Here is an 18,581-nt window from a genome sequence, read left to right as displayed (position 1 = left end):
TCTAGCTTATGATGATCTATGTGGTGGGAAGCATGGGCACTTTATTGTCCTGTTCAAGGGCGTAGGAACCGGGGGGCTGGGGGGCGCCAGCCCCCCAGTGAAAAATGTGGAAGGGCGGAAGTATCATTCCGCCCCCCCCCGCTTCGCAAGTCAGAAAACCCCTTTTTCATATCCATATGAGAAAAAAAATCTCATTTGGAGCACCAAATTGCATCTAAGGCCAGGTGAAAATACAAAATTAAGTTTACGAAATGGAGTCGGTGTTGAAGTGCGCTATATTGCACCAAATTGCATCTGAGGCTATCTGGAAATGCAAAAAAATTCCAAAGGGGAGGGGGACACCCCCTCTCCTTAGACCCCTCCCCCAGGTCGGTCATCAGTCTTCAGCCCCCCCCCCCCCACTCAAAAGTACCTTCCTACGCCACTGGTCCTGTTTGTGTTGAAACTCGTCTAGACTTACAGATCATGTTACTTTTATCAGTTAGTGTGTAATTCAATGGGGCCTGTAATAGGCTGGTTGCTCTTAAACTTTACGTTAAGGTTGTCTTGTCAGGGGTCGCGTCGAAAGTAAGATATTCTCATCCTGCAAGTACATTGATATTTCAGCCGGTTTGTGACCATTAAAGATAAATATTCACTAAAAGTTATGTTGTATGCATTACTGTCTACAAGGAATTAGCCTAAACTTACGTTTGGTCCTAATCATGATAATACAGAAGTTAGTCAGGTCTAGGCCTATACAGTATATTGACGTCAAAATGTCTTACTATTTAGGCATTATCAGCTATACTAGGCTATAGCCTAGGTTAGGTTGAACCCTATGAACTTGAAGCAGTTTGACACAGGACTAATTCTTCTTTTTCTTAGGGTCGTGGTTACGATACAGAGTCTAGCACTAGACTAGCTTTAGATGTAGCCTATGTTGTAGTGTTTCACTATAATAATAGCTAGGCCTCTGCTGCGGAACTCTAAGTTACTTTGGTGCACTAAAGTAAGTTAGAGTTCTTAATCTTAGACTGAACAAATAAATTATTGAAGTAGGCCTAGTACTGACACTGAAGATACTCATTTATTTGAATGTAATGATAAATTATTAAATAAATGTTTCTTTCCTTTACTTTTCCTTAATGGTCAGTTATAGTTTGCAAAAATTTGAAGAAAACAAGTTGAATGATTTTCTAGTGTCCTCCGATGCACATGCATGCCTATACCCTAATACAATAAACAAAATAAATGAAATGAAATGAGAATCTAACCAAATCCCTTACATTTTGAAAAGCATAACATTAAAGGCATTGAAGACTCGCCCCAAACCGCGTGCGGCCATCTGAAAAAGTTAACTTCCTTTTGCTTGCAAGTGACGTTTTGTTTGTGTCGCTACAAAATGCAAACAGTATTGAAACGTGATACCTTGTTATCTTTAGCTGGACCTGAGATGTCCATCGCTGTATTGTTCATACCATGTGCTGTGGGTATTGACCGCAGCTGTATGTACTGACTGTACACTAGTGTCTAATTACCGACGTCCGGTAGCAAGCTGTGTGTGTATTTTCTGGGATCGATGGTGGTGATTAACACTTGTGTTACACCTCGTTCAAAACAAGGTCAGATTACCGGCATTAGACGTTTCTTTTTGCGCGAGTCTTCACACCCTTTAACCTACAAAGAAATCTAACTATGGTTACACACGTGACTAGTCATAGTGTAATGTAGCAATATGCCTAGTCTAAAGTCAATTAAGGATAATTTTAAATACAGTAGTCCATAGTCTACAATATTTTTAACTCAGGTATGATTCATACCAAATGAAATTCTTGTGATCATTCTCACGTCGAACTGGTTACTGTTCACAGTGTTGCCACAGAATCTGACTGTCAGCTTACCAGTACTGTATTCCTGATTTAACATGGCAGCTCCAATACCCATCAGGTGAGAACCATGAATGCTTTTCATCAATCTGTATTTATTTGTTTTTCATTTTTTTTCTATTTGAATAAAAATGTAGCCCAATCGTGATTGATGGAAAGACGGCATATCTTTCTGGACAGTTGGGATTGGATCCTGACAATAACTTCAAGTTAGTACCAGGAGGCATTGAAGCTGAGACTCGGCAAGTAAGTGCACAGTACACGCTCACTGCATGACTCTCTGTATTAAATTAATGCTATTAATTTGTTCTACACAATAAACTTTCATACATTTGAGAAGCCTGTTTGACTAAAGAAGAATTTGTAAGATTCCAGCAATGTAGGCCAGTGCCTAATATTCAAACTTTCGAAACAATTTTCTTTGCACAAAATTAGGAACCAAGATTTACGATAATTTAATTGCTGAGAGAATTTATTGTTGTTGTTGTGCATGTACAACTGGTAGATTAGAATTCTGCTCTATCAACAACGGCGGCAGAAGTTAAGTCATTACTGTGAAAGTTGATAGGAAGGAAACCGATTCACAAAGTTATGTGTACGGAGAAAATTGTCATTAGGGTACTAACTTTAAAGTTAAGTTGTCTAAGAATGAAAGTGTTTTAATTTGTGACCTGAATAACTAATAAGTATACAGTAACAACTTGTGCAGTTACACCCGGGACTGGAGAGGAGAAAATAACTGGTTGAAAAATGTAAATGTTTTCAGAATCACATTGTCATATTATTGATTGATTGATTTATTTGTTTATCACGTGAATATATACAATGTGATAGGAAGTCCTCTAAAAAACCTTCAGATGGTTAACAAAGTAGAGGACTCCCTGTAAAGAAAAGGAAAAAGTAAACTAAATATATAAGAAAAAATGAACATGTTCATGTTCAATTAAGATGCAATAATTTTTTGAATAAAGTTTCTTCTGAATGATTTTGCGGAAGGTTTATTTGTAATATTGTCTGATAGAGAATTCCATGTTTTGATTGTACGTGCCCTTAGTGATAACATCCCCATTGTAGATATATACCTGTTATAATATGCATTGCCTGAAAATCTGGTATTGTAATGATGAATATCACTGTTACATATTAAGTAGTCATTAAAAGCATTTGGTAACAGTCCATTCCATGCCTTATAAGCAAATGTAGCAAGGTTAACCCAAATAATGTCATCAGTTTTTAACAAATTAGAACGCTTAAAAAGAGGATTTGTGTGGTCCCGTGGTTTGGCATGTGTTATATGGCGGACAGCTCTCTTCTGTGTAATACAAATGGGATTCAGATTGGTATATCTAGTACCAGACCATATGTTACAATAATATGTAATATGTGGCTGGACTAATGTCTGATAGAGAATCTTTAAAATGTGTTGTGGCAGATAATGCTTAAGCTTAGCTAAAACACCGGTGTTTTGTGTAACTTTTTTACAGACAGTTGTAGTGTGGTAACACCATTTAAGTTCATGATCTATATATACGCCAAAAAATCTATTGACTTGTTGTAGTCGTTTACCACCAATAGTAATATCAGCATATTATTGCTTGCTGTAGGCTTAGAGAAGTGTGAAAGCTTGAGAGTAATGCCGCATTTCTGGTACTGTAGCAATTGTAAGTTTTACAGCCGACATCCTAAAGAATAATTGCGATGACATTTCACATCTATGTTATTTAATCCAAATCTGACAAAATTTGCTCAGTTGCTTTGTTCTGGTTACTCAAGGAGTAGTTAGATACTTATTGAGATTCTGCAGCATTACTGAGCCAATGTTCCCAAATTTTGAGAAACCGTTGGATTATAGAGCTCTTTAAGGCTTGAAAGAAATTATTATCAGAAGCAGACAATATCCTACATTCTGTACGATTTATTTTTAACAACATTTAACGACGTTTAACAACATTGGCAGAGTTCTTCGAAACCAAGGGCTGTCCTATGAAGATGTTGAGTGGAGCTTCTAAAGAAGCATTAAATTTGTTACACAGAATAGACCAACTTCACTTTGTGAATAATCTCTGATTTGCAATCAATATGAAAAAAAATTGTTCCTTTTCCCTTTTTCTCCTAGTGGTGAAAGCGACAGTGTTTCTCACAGATCTCAATGACTTTTCCAAAATGAATGAAGTCTACAGACAGTGTAAGTTTGTCTAATCTTACTTAGTCATTTCTTAGTAATCTTAACATCCTTATCACTTGCATCATACTGACAAACTCACTATCAGAGTGATCTGGTTTGAATTGAACTTGCGAAGGTCACCTGCTCTGATACTGTAAGTTTGTAGACATACGGTAGGTTAAATGTTGAGCTTTGAGTTGTGTCTAGTATGTACTCGATTCAATTGAATTCAAGTCAATTTATTTCTTATATGTACATAACTCACTGACAAAAGAAGTTAGAACAAAGAATTACATAATATTACATACGATGGACTCTAGAAAAAAGAACACTGTTCGTCAAGGCTAGTGACCGTAAAACAAACTTAAAAAAAAACTGCAGATTGATAGTATGTATCGTATGTTGTTGTGTGGTGCTGTGTAGTTCTCTTATAGCTTTAGTATAGTATACAGTAGATTTGTGACGTAATGACAGATAGTTGGTGTTCGTTGTGTAATATCTGTGACATATCTATGCAAGTCAGTGATTGGCCTGTTGCATATCGCTGTACATCAGGATGTATTAATATACATATCAAGAATTCTTCAAATACCGACAGTACTAGAATTGGTCTCCATCTTTGTGCAAGTGACTATAACATTTGTCGGTATATTTATTGTCCTGTAAGCCAATTATTACGACAAACGATATGTTTGCAAACACAACCAGCTTGACCTAAATTTGAATTGAAATATTAAGATTGTCATATTTCTTTTTCTAAATTTACAGATTTTCCCAAAAGCTTCCCTGCCAGTTCAGCATTTAAAGTAGCTGGCCTTTTATTGGTAAGTGTTATATGGGTAGCAGTATTTGGAATTTCTCAGGAAAAATTCAGTATTTTACATTGTAATTTCATGTTTAGTTCATTGAACAGTCCAGCTTGCAGCTCTCTCCATATCTGGAAATGCTTTTTTAATGGTTGAAACTTCTCAAGGCACCTTTAGCAGCTTCTCATTGAAAATACTGTTGAGCTTTAAATTATTGCAAGGTTTCTTCTTTTTAAAATTTGCTTGGAAAAGATTAGAGGAATTATGAAGTTGAAGGTTTACAGTCTTGTTTGAGACCAAAGACCTCCTCACATAACTCATTGGTTACTTGTCACACCCACACACCAACGTGTGCACAATTCAAGCAATCCTTCCTGGGGCACTACAGTGCACCACATCTACGTGTCCCCTGGGGAATTCCCATAGGGTGCAGCCACAAACAGGCGCAGGCAACTATATTAACAAGTAACCTCGCAAGTCCCCATTTATACACTTGGGTGAAGAGAGGCGATGGAGATAAAGTTCCCTGCCCAAGCACACAATGTATTAATGATTACGTGTCATTTGAGCACATTTGATAGATATATGCTAATATTCTACTTTTAAATATTCATCAAGATTGATATTCTACCAGCCATATTCCTATTCCATATTCTCTAATATCAACCACCTTAATCATCCTCCCATGGGTTTCATGCTGAGATGTTTATCAAGAACATTAAAGCTTGAAATGCTTTGGTGTTGAACTGGCCATTTTTCTTAAATCGCTTGGTTCCATTTCGAACAGCCTAGCTAACGGTGTGTCTGGATGTGATGCAGTCTGTGGTTAAGCTAAGAAGGGACAGTGCCTCTGTAAACACCTGCCAGCCTTTTGTAAGAAGAATTTGAATTGATTAAATGGATGCTTAATTTGTGAAATAGATTGAATCTGTTTTGCTTCAAAATTGTATTTTTGGGACTAAATGATGACAGAGACAAACAAGAGCCCAAGGGCACTGTGGTTCTTTGCTTTGGGTATATGACAATACACATAATATTATCAAGCAAGATTGGGCTCAAGTAGTCCAAGTAATTGTGGTCCTACATGTACCCGTAAAGTAACCAACGTTATAGCCAACACTTTGTGATCACAAATTGTGACCGGATTTTGATCAAAATGCACTTTTGAGATCTGAACATGGCGTCGAAAATGTAAGAAATATAAGGTCACCTACAAGCAGGTCAACAGATACGATAATATTGGTGACCACAGATGACATGACCGTTAAATTTGAAAATGTTCCACCACCCCATTCACAACTTGTCCCAAAATATCAACCGTGTCACACCTTGGCATTGGGATTTAATTGCATTAAATGTCTAAAAGTTAACTTTGAACTTGTATACATAACTTCACACACAAAAGTCACCCGGAGGTTAACCAATTGACATTTTTGATCGGTGAGACCTAAATTGAGCATCAAAACTGTAAAAATTCAAACATTTTTTCTTTGCCCATTTTCCCCACCAAAACACTCTTTTTTTAACATTAATTAATTAATTTTTAACATAATTCACTTCGCACAGGAAGATCACACGGGGGTCAACCCATTGACATTTATGATCAGAAGGTACCTTTGACATCTGAAAATAGCATCGAAACTGTAAAAATCCCCAAAACCAGTAAAGGTCACCAGAGGTCAAATTGAGGTCAAAGGTCACCCAGATGCGGGTCGACAATTGGATTACATTTAAGCAACTTCCAACTCTAACGGACAATTGGTTCACAAGTTATCGCAAAAAAACTAGTTTTTTATCATTAATTGACCTTTGGTGACCTGGGATCACCTGACCATTAAGTTTGAAAATATTTCCCTATACCATTCACAACTTGTCCCAAAATATTAACCGTGACACACCTTGGCACTGGGAGGTATTGCACTAAATGTCTGAAGATTAACTTTGACCTCATATAACTGAACCCACAAAGGTCACCTTGGGTCAACTCATTGACATTTTAGATCGTTGAGACGTGAATATAGCATCAAACTATAAAAATTCAAACATTTTTTCTTTGCCCATTTTCTCCCCCCAAAATACTAGTTTTTTAACATTAATTGACCTTTGGTGACCTCGGATCACATGACCGTTAATTTTGAAAATATTCCCCTTTACCATTTGCAACTTGTCCAAAAATATCAACCATGTTACACCTGGCAATGGGGGTTATTGCAATAAATGTCTGAAAATTAACTTTGACCTTGTATAACTTCGCACACGAAGGTCACACGGGGGTCAACCCATTGACATTTATGATCAGAAGGTACCTTTGACATCTGAAAATAGCATCGAAAGTGTTAAAATCACCAAAACAAGTAAAGGTCACCACAGGTCAAATTGAGGTCAAAGGTCACCCAGATGCGGGTCAACAATTGGATTGCATTGAAGCAACTTCCAACCCTAACGGACAATTGGTTCTCAAGTTATCGCAAAAAACTAGTTTTTTATCATTAATTGACCTTTGGTGACCTCGGATCACATGACCGTTAAGTTTGAAAATGTTCCCCTAACCAGTTCACAACTTGTCCCAAAATATCAACCTTGTCGCACATTGGCACTGGCAGTTATTGCAGTTTTAATATTTTCGGTTTTTGGACCATAACTGACCTTTGGTGACCTTTGTAGGCACCAAAAGCAATAGGGCACACCTCCATATGGCGGATCTATAGCTCAAGTTTGGCCTCAATCCAACATTCCCTTATTGAGATAGAGCGTACCCAAGCAAGTGTCACAGACGCACACACACCCACACACGCACACACACATACACACGCAAACCTGACTACATAGGTTCCTTTTGCTAAAGCAAGGAACCAAAAAAGGTGTGCAAAGTACTTTGAACTTTGAAACTTTGAACCGTTTTACATTGGTTTTAAGTACCAATGTCAAATACTGTATGAAATTTTAGCATCCCTTCAATGAATTAAAAAAAAAATATATTTTTCAAACCTTTTTGATATCCAGAATAAATCTGAAATTTAATTTTGATCTTGTTTTGAATTATCATTTCAGAATGCAAGAATCAAGATAGAATGCATAGCGTCATTTGGCCATGCTGTTCGACCGATGAGCAAGCTGTGATTGGACGGTTGTCTATCTTGAAACTGATGACAATTGCCATGACAACTTCATCACCTCATTATAATAGTAGAATTGCGAAATTTGCTGCTGTAATAATGAAGAAAATCATACAGATTCAATATATGTAAACACGAAATGGATTTTTGACTTTATAGGCAACAGTTTATAATGAAAGAGAAAAGTGGATTCCATTCTATTTTAATTTGATGCTTGGAAAGAAGATGGCGCATCCAGCCGAGATGCAGCGATCGATATGAAAATGAAATAATGATACGTTGCTTCATGATGTTTGATTACAATGCAGACAAACTAGCATAAAGTACTTAGTGAGGTCAAATGCTAGGGATTTTTGAGAAGTGGTTTATTCAAATGAAGATTACAAGTTACGCTGCTATAGGGCATGCTGTATGAATAAAAAACGATGATGTGGAAAGTTCAGATTTTAAAATGACCACTTTGCTATTTACATGTGGACTATACTGTTAAGAAAGTGTCTTGGAGGTAAAATCAGAATTGTTAGCAAGTGTCACATGGATGGGTCAAGACACTAGTGGGTCCAGAGTACTCACTGACAGAAGGGGTGGGCAAATGATTTGTTTCCAGACTGTGCCCTGGGTGTTATATTTTTGCAAAATGTATAGCAAAGTTAAAATAATTGTAATAATGTCCAAATTATTATTATCGTATTTGCCTTATCTTCCTCACCAAATTTGTGGGGTATGTGCCGTACCTACCTCGCCAAATTGGTAAGTGGATAGCACGAAACCTGCATATGTCAATTTTAATTCAACATATGTCGATCTCTTCCACATATGTATGTATTGTATGTATTTAAGATCCTCCTGCAAGCAGGAACTCGGGAAGAAGCCTCATTGGCTTATCAAAGCCGCAAGCTGACCGAAATCAGTCTCTAAGATTCATATTTAATGTCCATGATTATGAATTGTCAGTTGTCAACAACTCTGTAACTTGACGACATACATTAAACTTGGAGTGACTCGAACTGGGGTCCATATGATTGGAAGGCAACGGCGTTAACCACTGAGCTAACACTCCTTGGTGTTGATTCCTTGCTGATATGTTGATTCCTTCCAATCGCAGCACTAGAAAACAACATGTGACACTTGTCGTCTAATGAGAGCATGAGAAACCGACAAATGTCAAGTTAATATGACAAAGGCCTTTGTAGATTTCTTTCACATTTGACAGGTCTTTTCCCATCGAAGCACTAGAAAATATCATGTGACAATTGTGGTCCAATAAGAGCATGAAAAACTGACATGTGTCAATTTACTTAGACTTATGTCAATATAATTTGACGTATGTCGAGTTCGTCCGATCAGAGCACCAACATCTGCCAGTGTAATTCAACATATGTCGATTTCTATGGCAAGTTTAGAGAAGGACAGGAGCGTGACGAGTGTTACCTCGAACGCCTAGCGTTATTCTTCCAGGCTAATAACATACGCGATGACAGAGCCGTGAGTACGTTCCTCACTGTGGTAGGTCCGGTAGCCTATGCGTTGTTAAAATCGCTATCGTCACCGACGGGCTACAATCCATGCTTCGCCGTACTACGAGGATCGACCCCGTGGGGCTACAATCCAGCCTCCGCTGTACTATGAGCATCGACCCGGTCGGGCTAAAATCAAGTCTTCGTCGTACTATGAGGATCGACCCCATCGGGCTACAATCCAGGTTTAGCCGTACTTTGAGGATCGACCGCAAATTTGGCATATATTCCCAATGATGATGGTTTTATTGTGTTTTAACTAGTGTCATACGTTGCTACTCTATCGAAGTGGATGATATAGTAGAGAAAATCAAGGGATACTCGTCAGTTCCATATACAATAATAAGTTTGATAATCAAACATCATTGACCCGTTTGTGACGCCCAGCTTGATATCCCAAGAAGATAAGCATGGGTAAACCTCATATTTGGTGTGTAGAAGTATCACATTGAGGGAAAGAAGCCTATTGTCTTTGGTAGTGGTCAAAGATCATTTTGGGTCACCAGTGGTCAAAATTTGAAAACCTTGCTAACTCGATATTGCAAGAAGAGAAGCGTGGGGAAAACCTCATTTTGGTGTGTAGAAGTAACACATTGATTACAAGAAGCGTATTGTTTTTGGTGGAGGTCAAATGTTATTTTGGGGTCATCAGCCGTCAAATTGTGAAAACCTTGTAAACATGATATTGCAAGAAGAGAACCTTGGACAGATCTAATATTTGGTTTGTAGATGTACCATACCAAATTTATGGAGCTTATTATTGCTTTTGGTGGAGATCATAGGTCATTTGAAGTCAACAAACGCCAACCATTTACTTCATTCCCCTCTTACCTATCTCTCTACACTAACACACCTAACATAATATCGCAAGGGTAGCTTGGACAGATGGCATATTTGGTATGTAATTGTACCACATTGAGTACAAGAAGCCTTATGTTGTGGGCGGAGGTCAATGGTCGTTTGAGTTCACCATGGGTCAAATTGTGAAACCATGATTTACACAATTTTTCAACAAGGACAGATGTCATATTTAGTATGTTGATGTATCTATCACATTAAGCACAAGAAGCCTGTTGTTGAGGTCAATGGTCATTTCAGGACAGCCTGTGTCATTGTGAATGTATTGTTTGTCACATCACACTGATTTTCACTGTATTACTAAGATCAAGTATATGTTGTACTCCCTTACTAAACATTATGTCAGATGCATGAAGAAAACTGCTCATGTTACATCATCGAAATCACAACGCATTATTTGCATTATGGTTATTACAGCTAGTCATTTTTAATGGTTTTTTAAGCACTCGAGGCTTGTAAAAAAAGATTTTCTAGTGCGCAGAAAAAAAACGTTCATCATAATATTTTCCACCGCCACTCATAAAACAGTACTGTTCGGTTTTAACCTTCTTAAACATTTAACTCAAATTCACAGCAATTAAATGAAAAGCCTCCTCTCGTAGAGTCAAAGTATAGGCCAACTTGGATATACGAGGAAGATTATTAACTGTGATTTCAACTGTTAATTAAGCCTAAATATGAACCGAAGTTGTTGGGAATATTTGCGGCACACAACGTTCATTCATAATTTGATTCTATACATGCTGGCAAGAAACCTTCACCCAGGACTAACATGTAATTTGCAAACATCAACATGTTTGGTGTCCTATGTTTAATTAAACTATATTGTTTTGAATTAAGATGAGCTGTTTCAATTCAGTTCAATATTTTTTCTTAATTTCTTTATTCCAGTATAAATTATATAAAATGTATACCTAGGACCAATTATATATATGAAAACCAATAATTAATTGAGTAAAATGATTAGAACAGAGACAGATTAAAATAAAAGATATAGTGTGAATTAGTCCAATTTTCCTCAATGAAACTACATTAGTCACTGATTAAGCGATTCGGTAAACCTGTGTTGAAAGCACTTGAATTTATATTAAGTTATTTATGAATATAACTAAATTACCTTAAGGGATGTGAAGTTCTTAATATGCCAATGACTGTGATATATTCGATTTCAAATGCAACACAATTTTGAAGTATTTATTATGTATCATACAACAACAACAAGTACCATGAAACAAATTTATCATTGTACGTCTGACATCACATCTGCTTGCTTCAAGTTCACTTTTGGTCTCCAGTATCAATCTGATGTTAACTGAAAACGTTGCATAGGAAATGAATTCAAACTTCAACTGGAAGCTTACGTTGTATTCCTCTTTCATCAGTCCAAAAATATACTTTCTCCATGGATTAGCCTTTTTTTATAAGTTCGGTTATCTATCGCCGACTGGTATTAGGGAAAATAAACTCCGTTGCCATAACAACCTCAAAAAAGTCAATAAACAAACTTTGATTATGGTCTGTTTTTTATGTTTTTTTCATTAACATGGAATATTTTATAAAAGTTTGTGACGATCATTAATGGCCCCTTTTACTAGGAATTAATTAAGAACTTCCATTTTATATTACAGTTTTCTATAGAAGACGTGCGACTTTTTACACAACACTCAATCACCATAGGTAAATGAATACATAATTGTCTTTGCCACCGCTTGCTTACTGTTTGGTTCTGAAAGGACACTTAATTGTGAAGACTTTCCGTGTATAGGTATAATCAGGTAACAACTCCCATGGTATGGGTTAAGCGATATCTCGACCATTTGATAATTTAAGTCAAAATGTCATGTTAGTGTAATTGTCAAGTTGTCAAGTTTAGTTTATCTAACGCAACAACTCATAAATGTTAAATGTGATGTCAATATACCATGTTAATGATATTTTGCATAAACTATATCAATGACTTTGTACATGTAAACAGGTTACGTGCAAGAAGCAACTTGAGGAAATGGAAATTTTCGTCAGGATGTCACTTGTGTTACATATATTGACACGCTGTCGAGGTATACTAACATAGTGCTTCTACATCTCGTCTACATGTGCCTTCAATGCCACCGTCATAAAAGTAAAGAAAGCATTGCTTTTTAATATACAATAATGCATACACCTTTCTTTGCAAAATATATCTATTCTTTGCACAAAAAGGGGGGGGGTGGGGTTGTCGAGCACACAATTTCGGTCCGTTTTGGGGTCAGATCTAAGGAAGGGCAGACTAATAACCATGGGCGTATAGGAGCCCAATTTGGTTTGGGTTCAACAAACGCCAAACATTTACTTCACTCCTCTCTTACCTATCTCTCTACACCAACACACCTTACTAAACATAATATCGCAAGGGTAGCTTGGACAGATCGCATATTTGGTATGTAATTGTAACACATTGAGTACAAGAAGCCTTATGTTGTGGGCGGAGTTCAATGGTCGTTTGAGTTCACCATGCGTCAAATTGTGAAACCATGATTTACAAAATTTTTCAACAAGGACAGATGTCATATTTAGTATGTTGATGTATCTATCACATTAAGCACAAGAAGCCTGTTGTTGAGGTCAATGGTCATTTCAGGACAGCCTGTGTCATTGTGAATGTATTGTCTGTCACATCACACTGATTTTCACTGTATTACTAAGATCAAGTATATGTTGTACTCCCTTACTAAACATTATGTCAGATGCATGAAGAAAACTGCTCATGTTACATCATCGAAATCACAACGCATTATTTGCATTATGGTTATTACAGCTAGTCATTTTTAATGGTTTTTTAAGCACTCGAGGCTTGTAAAAAAAGATTTTCTAGTGCGCAGAAAAAAAACGTTCATCATAATATTTTCCACCGCCACTCATAAAACAGTACTGTTCGGTTTTAACCTTCTTAAACATTTAACTCAAATTCACAGCAATTAAATGAAAAGCCTCCTCTCGTAGAGTCAAAGTATAGGCCAACTTGGATATACGAGGAAGATTATTAACTGTGATTTCAACTGTTAATTAAGCCTAAATATGAACCGAAGTTGTTGGGAATATTTGCGGCACACAACGTTCATTCATAATTTGATTCTATACATGCTGGCAAGAAACCTTCACCCAGGACTAACATGTAATTTGTAAACATCAACATGTTTGTTTTCCTACGGTTAATTACACTATGTTGTTTTGAATTTAGATTAGCTGTTTCAATTCAATATTTTTTTCTTAAGTTCTTTATTCCAGTATAAATTATATAAAATGTATACCTTGGACCAATTATACATAGCCTATGAAAACCAAATAATTCATTAATTAAAATGATTAGAACAGAGACAGATTAAAATAAAAGATATTGTGTGAACAGTCCAATTTTCCTCAATGAAACATCATTAGTAACTGATATAAGCGGTTCGGTGAACTCTGTTGAAAGCACTTGAATTTATATTAAGTTATAAATGAATTTAAATAAATTACCTTAAAGGATGTGAAGTTCACAATATGCCAATGGCTGTGATGTATTTGATTTTAAATGCAACAAAATTTTGAAGTATTTATTATGTATCTTACAACAACAACAACAAGTACCGTGAAACAAATTTATCATTGTACGTCTGACACCACATCTGCTTGCTTCAAGTTCACTTTTGGTCTCCAGTATCAATCTGATGTTAACTGAAAACGTTGCATAGGAAATGAATTCAAACTTCAACTTGAAGCTTACATTGTATACCTCTTTCATCAGTTCAAAAATGTACTTTCTCCATGGATTAGCCTTTTTATAAGTTTGGTTATCTATCGCCGACTGGTATCAGGGAAAATAAAATCCGTTGCCATAACAACCTCAAAAAGTCAATAAACAAACTCTGATTATGGTCTTTTTGTTTTTGTTTTTTTCATTAATATGGAATATTTTATGAAAGATTGTGACGATCATTAATCGCTCCATTTCCACGAAATTAATTAAGAACTTCCATTTTATATTACAGTTATGAGTTTTCTATAGAAGACTTGCGACTTTTTACACAACACTCAATCACAATAGGTATATGAATACATAATTGTCAGTGCCAATTTTTCTTTTTAGGTCATGCACAATCACAGGAATAAATGTATAGGCCTAGATAAACTAGAGTGCGACAGCCGATGTATCCAACTGTCGCATTCCAATTTTCCAAATATCATCAGTTTTACAAAGTTTTGGGGAGAGACACCCCCCCCCCCCAATCCTCTCTAGCGACGTCCCTGCATGTACCCAGTGTTCTCACTGTGGAGTAAACTCCGGTATCACTCAGCAACAAGGTAACATGGAATGCGCTGCCACGGAATATACTCCCTATTTCGTTTCCCCAATATTAGGGAACGGGCACCGTCTTTCAGACACTATCTACAACTAAACAACAAATATGTACAGGCTTGGGCTCTAGCTATGAAGTGTTGTCTCTTATGATAATGACGGAGCGCACTAGTTTTCTACTGGAATCGCCCAAAGATGCGGCGTCTGTAATCCGAGGAACCAACGAACTTCTCTGCTAACTCCCCAGGCTTCAACTGGGCTAGACGTTCGCGGTGAATATTGCACACCATCGCATGGTTCAGCCTCTGTTGAGTCATGGTGCTCCGTATCCATGTCTTCAAACGCCTCAACGCACTAAAAGATCTCTCGGCTTCCGTCGAACTGGAAGGGTAGACGAGGAGCAACCGCAAGAGCTGCTTCGACTTCACCAAACATAGGCCGTACGGCTGGTTTCATCGACTTGAATATTTGTCTATACCCTTCAACCGACGACGACTGGAACTGGCCTCGAAAGAAAGGAAGACTAAGCTTAAGATTGTCGGAGAGCTCAGGGTACCAATGCACGAGATCTGTTTGTATTTCTCCATTCAGCAACATTGATTGATATTCGATGATATGAATCCTGAGATGTGTAAGTCCTTATAGCCACGACACTACTCTTTTACCAAATGTGTGTATGTGTGTGTGTGTGTGTGGAGGGGTCATTTGATAGTGTGTCCCCCATCGAAATGTGTGGGGGACGTGTCCCCCGCCCCCCCCCCCCTTCCCTGGATTGACGCCCATGCCCTCAGTGTGCTATTGCAGGTGTGATTTTGTCTTTTCCCAATGGTCCAATGGTCCCAATGGTCCAATGCACACACATTGTGTGTGCATTGGACCATTTTATCTTTCTTCGTTCGCTGTTTACAGTTTTAGTAGTCTTTTTGCTCACTTTGTTAAAGGGTTTATACCCGAAACGTCGTGTTTCTTTTCTTTATCATTAGCACTAGCTAACTTTACTATTTTTCTACTATATATACATATATATATATATATATATATATATATATATATATATATATATATATATATATATATATATATATATATATATATATATATATATATATATATATTGACTCAGAGTTTCACGCGTTGAGCGATCATCAGACAACTCTGTTCCACTAGTCTCAACATGAATTACAGAAAGGGGCAAAAGGTTTCATCATTCCAAAAATATACTTTCTCCATGGAATAGCCTTTTTATAAGTTTTGTTCGCCGACTGGTATCAGGGAAAATAAAATCCGTTGCCATAACAACCTCAAAAAAGTCAATAAACAAACTCTGATTATGGTCTTTTTGTTTTTGTTTTTTTCATCAATATGGAATATTTTATGAAAGATCGTGACGATCATTAAACGCCCCATTTCCACGAAATTAATTAAGAACTTCCATATTATATTACAGTTTTGAGTTTTCTAGAGAAGACTTGCGACTTTTTATACAACACTCAATCACAATAGGTATATGAATACATAATTGTCATTGACACCGCTTGCTTACTGTTTAAAATTCGGGCAATATGCTGATAACTTTTCGGGCACCTACTGAAAAAAAGATAATTTGCAATGTGCATTTCAGTGGTTAAACTTATATTATTATTACCATTACTATTGTACAGACTTCCCCAATAATTATAACAAATATGGAAGGGTAATAACACTGAAAATTATTTGTATGTTATCGGCATGCGATGTAAACACCGATGCATGCCTATATAATATGCACATCCAAATGTGGAACGCTCGCATACAATTTCTCAAAGTGGTAAGGAAAACGTGGTAAATATGACTGATAAAAGGTCAATTTTGACCAAAAATTTATCAATTTTTAGGTCATGCACAATCACAGGAGTAATTGAATAGACCTAGATACACTAGAGTGCGACAGCCGATATATCCAACTGTCGCACTCCAATTTTCCAACTCTTATCAGTTTTACAAAGTTTTGGGGAGAGACACCCCCCCCCCCAATCCTCTCTAGCGACGTCCATGCATGTACCCAGTGTTCTCACTGTGGAGTAAACTCCGGAGGGAAAATAAAATCCGTTGCCATAACAACCTCAAAAAATTAAATAAACAAACTCTGATTATGGTCTTTTTTTGTTTTGATTTTTCATGGAACGATTTGCCCGAAAAATGTAAGCAAAATTGAAGGGCGTACTGGTGAAACCCCCATCACCTTTTGAGAATGTGTTACTAAATTAAAAGGTGCTAAACTTAGATGCCTACTGGTGCTACCATTGGAAGGAAACTTATGTATACAAGATTTTCACTTTCCAGGTTAGTCTCCCAATATATTTCTGTATAATATTTTCACTAGTTGGCGTCAAAAGTATGTGTGTGTTGGGGGGGGGGTCGGCTATGCGGGCATGCCACCCCCTATGCACATAACTCCACAACATCAATGTCAGATAAGTCGGGCACGTTTAGAAGGTTATAGACGTTTAGTTATAAACGTTTAGAACGTTATAGTCTAATACTACCTTAGGCTGAGTTTTTATACGGACTTAATAACTCTCATCAAACAAGATTATTGTATATATTTTTGGCAGTGCCCGAAACAAATATCAGAATATTGCCCGAATTTTCACAGGAATATCTTTCTCTTTTTTTGGGGGGGGGGGGGCTTCCCCTCGCCTCCTACGCCTATGCCAATAACTTCTCTTCCAGAAATGTGTTTAGGAAGGGGGCTTAGATGCAAAATGGTGCTATCTACAATTTTAACAAACTTTTGCTAGTGTACACGAATTATTGTGTGTGTGCAAATTTTTAGCTCTCCAGTTCTTACACCCATCTTAATATCTCCGTCAATGTCATCAAATTTATCATTTCCGATGCTATATGAATATTCAAATTGATATTGAACCAATCATCTTACCGATTGGATCGTATTGTCAGTTACATAGTTAACCCTTTTAAAGTGTAGTCAATTGGTCCGTTTGTCAAACCACTCAATCTCATATCCATCTCAAGGTAATAATTTATAATAACTTCGTGACGATGACGTTAAAAAAAATTTTTTGCTGTCGCCTTGGAAAACAAAAATGTTCCCTTCAAGGGTAATTGAGTCGTGCTCAGGTTTTTTGAGGTAATCATACCTACTGGCTAAACAAGCGTACAGTACTTTACCCTTTCTATGCCCCTACCTAAATCAGTCGGAAGAATTTTGGAATCCTCTTAATGCGAAGTTTTTCATCTTACCCCCCCCCTCTCCCAGTACAAAACAGTTGTTGCGCCCCCACTGTTAGCTGTAGAACAATAAAGGGCTGATCGAGGTGAGACAGATATCACGTGCGAATTCAAGTTTTCCTGATACACTAATATTGTTGTGATATATAAATGGCATTACTGCCATGCTCATTGGTTACCAGAAGTCTCCCTTTACGAACTATATATGCGGATACACATGTGTTTTGCTAAAAACGTTATTTATAGTTTTGTTCACTTTTCAAGAGAATCGTGGTATCCGAGGCGTAGGAAGAAAGTTCAATCGAGGGATGGTAGGAAGGGGTGGGGGTGTGCGGGGGACTGGGGAAGTAGAAACCTCGAAGGGCAGCAACAACCAATCATTTTCACAAGACTTGTTTTACAAAGAAGAGAATTAATGCTTCAAATCTAACTAGCTGTGTTCAATCTATCTGCGCATTGAAGGCATAAACAGCCAATTGAGACTAAGCAATTTTCATTGCATATTCAAATTGTCTGGGGTATCGTCTGTAAAACAATCGACCGCTCATCAGCTTCCAGACTTACATCGTGATCAACTAATTGATATGATGTGAATACGGAATTGTGTACAACCAGCTCCATATTTACAATGTTGAACTTGAATATGCATGAAACATTACATACGTCATCCACCATCATGACCAATTAAAAGACATTGGATGGGTGA

The 18,581-nt window shown here is 37.1% G+C and overlaps 1 long non-coding RNA gene across 1 annotated transcript; it reads left to right on the top strand.

Annotated features, from left to right (window-relative positions):
* Window positions 1-522: 522 nt before the first annotated feature.
* On the top strand, window positions 523-9,501 carry LOC139974064 (uncharacterized). Its single transcript, XR_011795380.1, has 6 exons — window positions 523-609; window positions 1,854-1,929; window positions 2,006-2,114; window positions 3,985-4,053; window positions 4,801-4,856; window positions 7,890-9,501. It is a non-coding gene; the product is annotated as an uncharacterized lncRNA (long non-coding RNA).
* The last annotated feature ends 9,080 nt before the right edge of the window (window positions 9,502-18,581 follow it).

The sequence above is a fragment of the Apostichopus japonicus genome, chromosome 9 (assembly GCF_037975245.1).
Source record: "Apostichopus japonicus isolate 1M-3 chromosome 9, ASM3797524v1, whole genome shotgun sequence".
Classification (NCBI taxonomy): domain Eukaryota; kingdom Metazoa; phylum Echinodermata; class Holothuroidea; order Aspidochirotida; family Stichopodidae; genus Apostichopus; species Apostichopus japonicus.
Note: the sequence above shows the minus strand (reverse complement) of the source record. Positions and strands in the feature narration are given on the sequence as shown.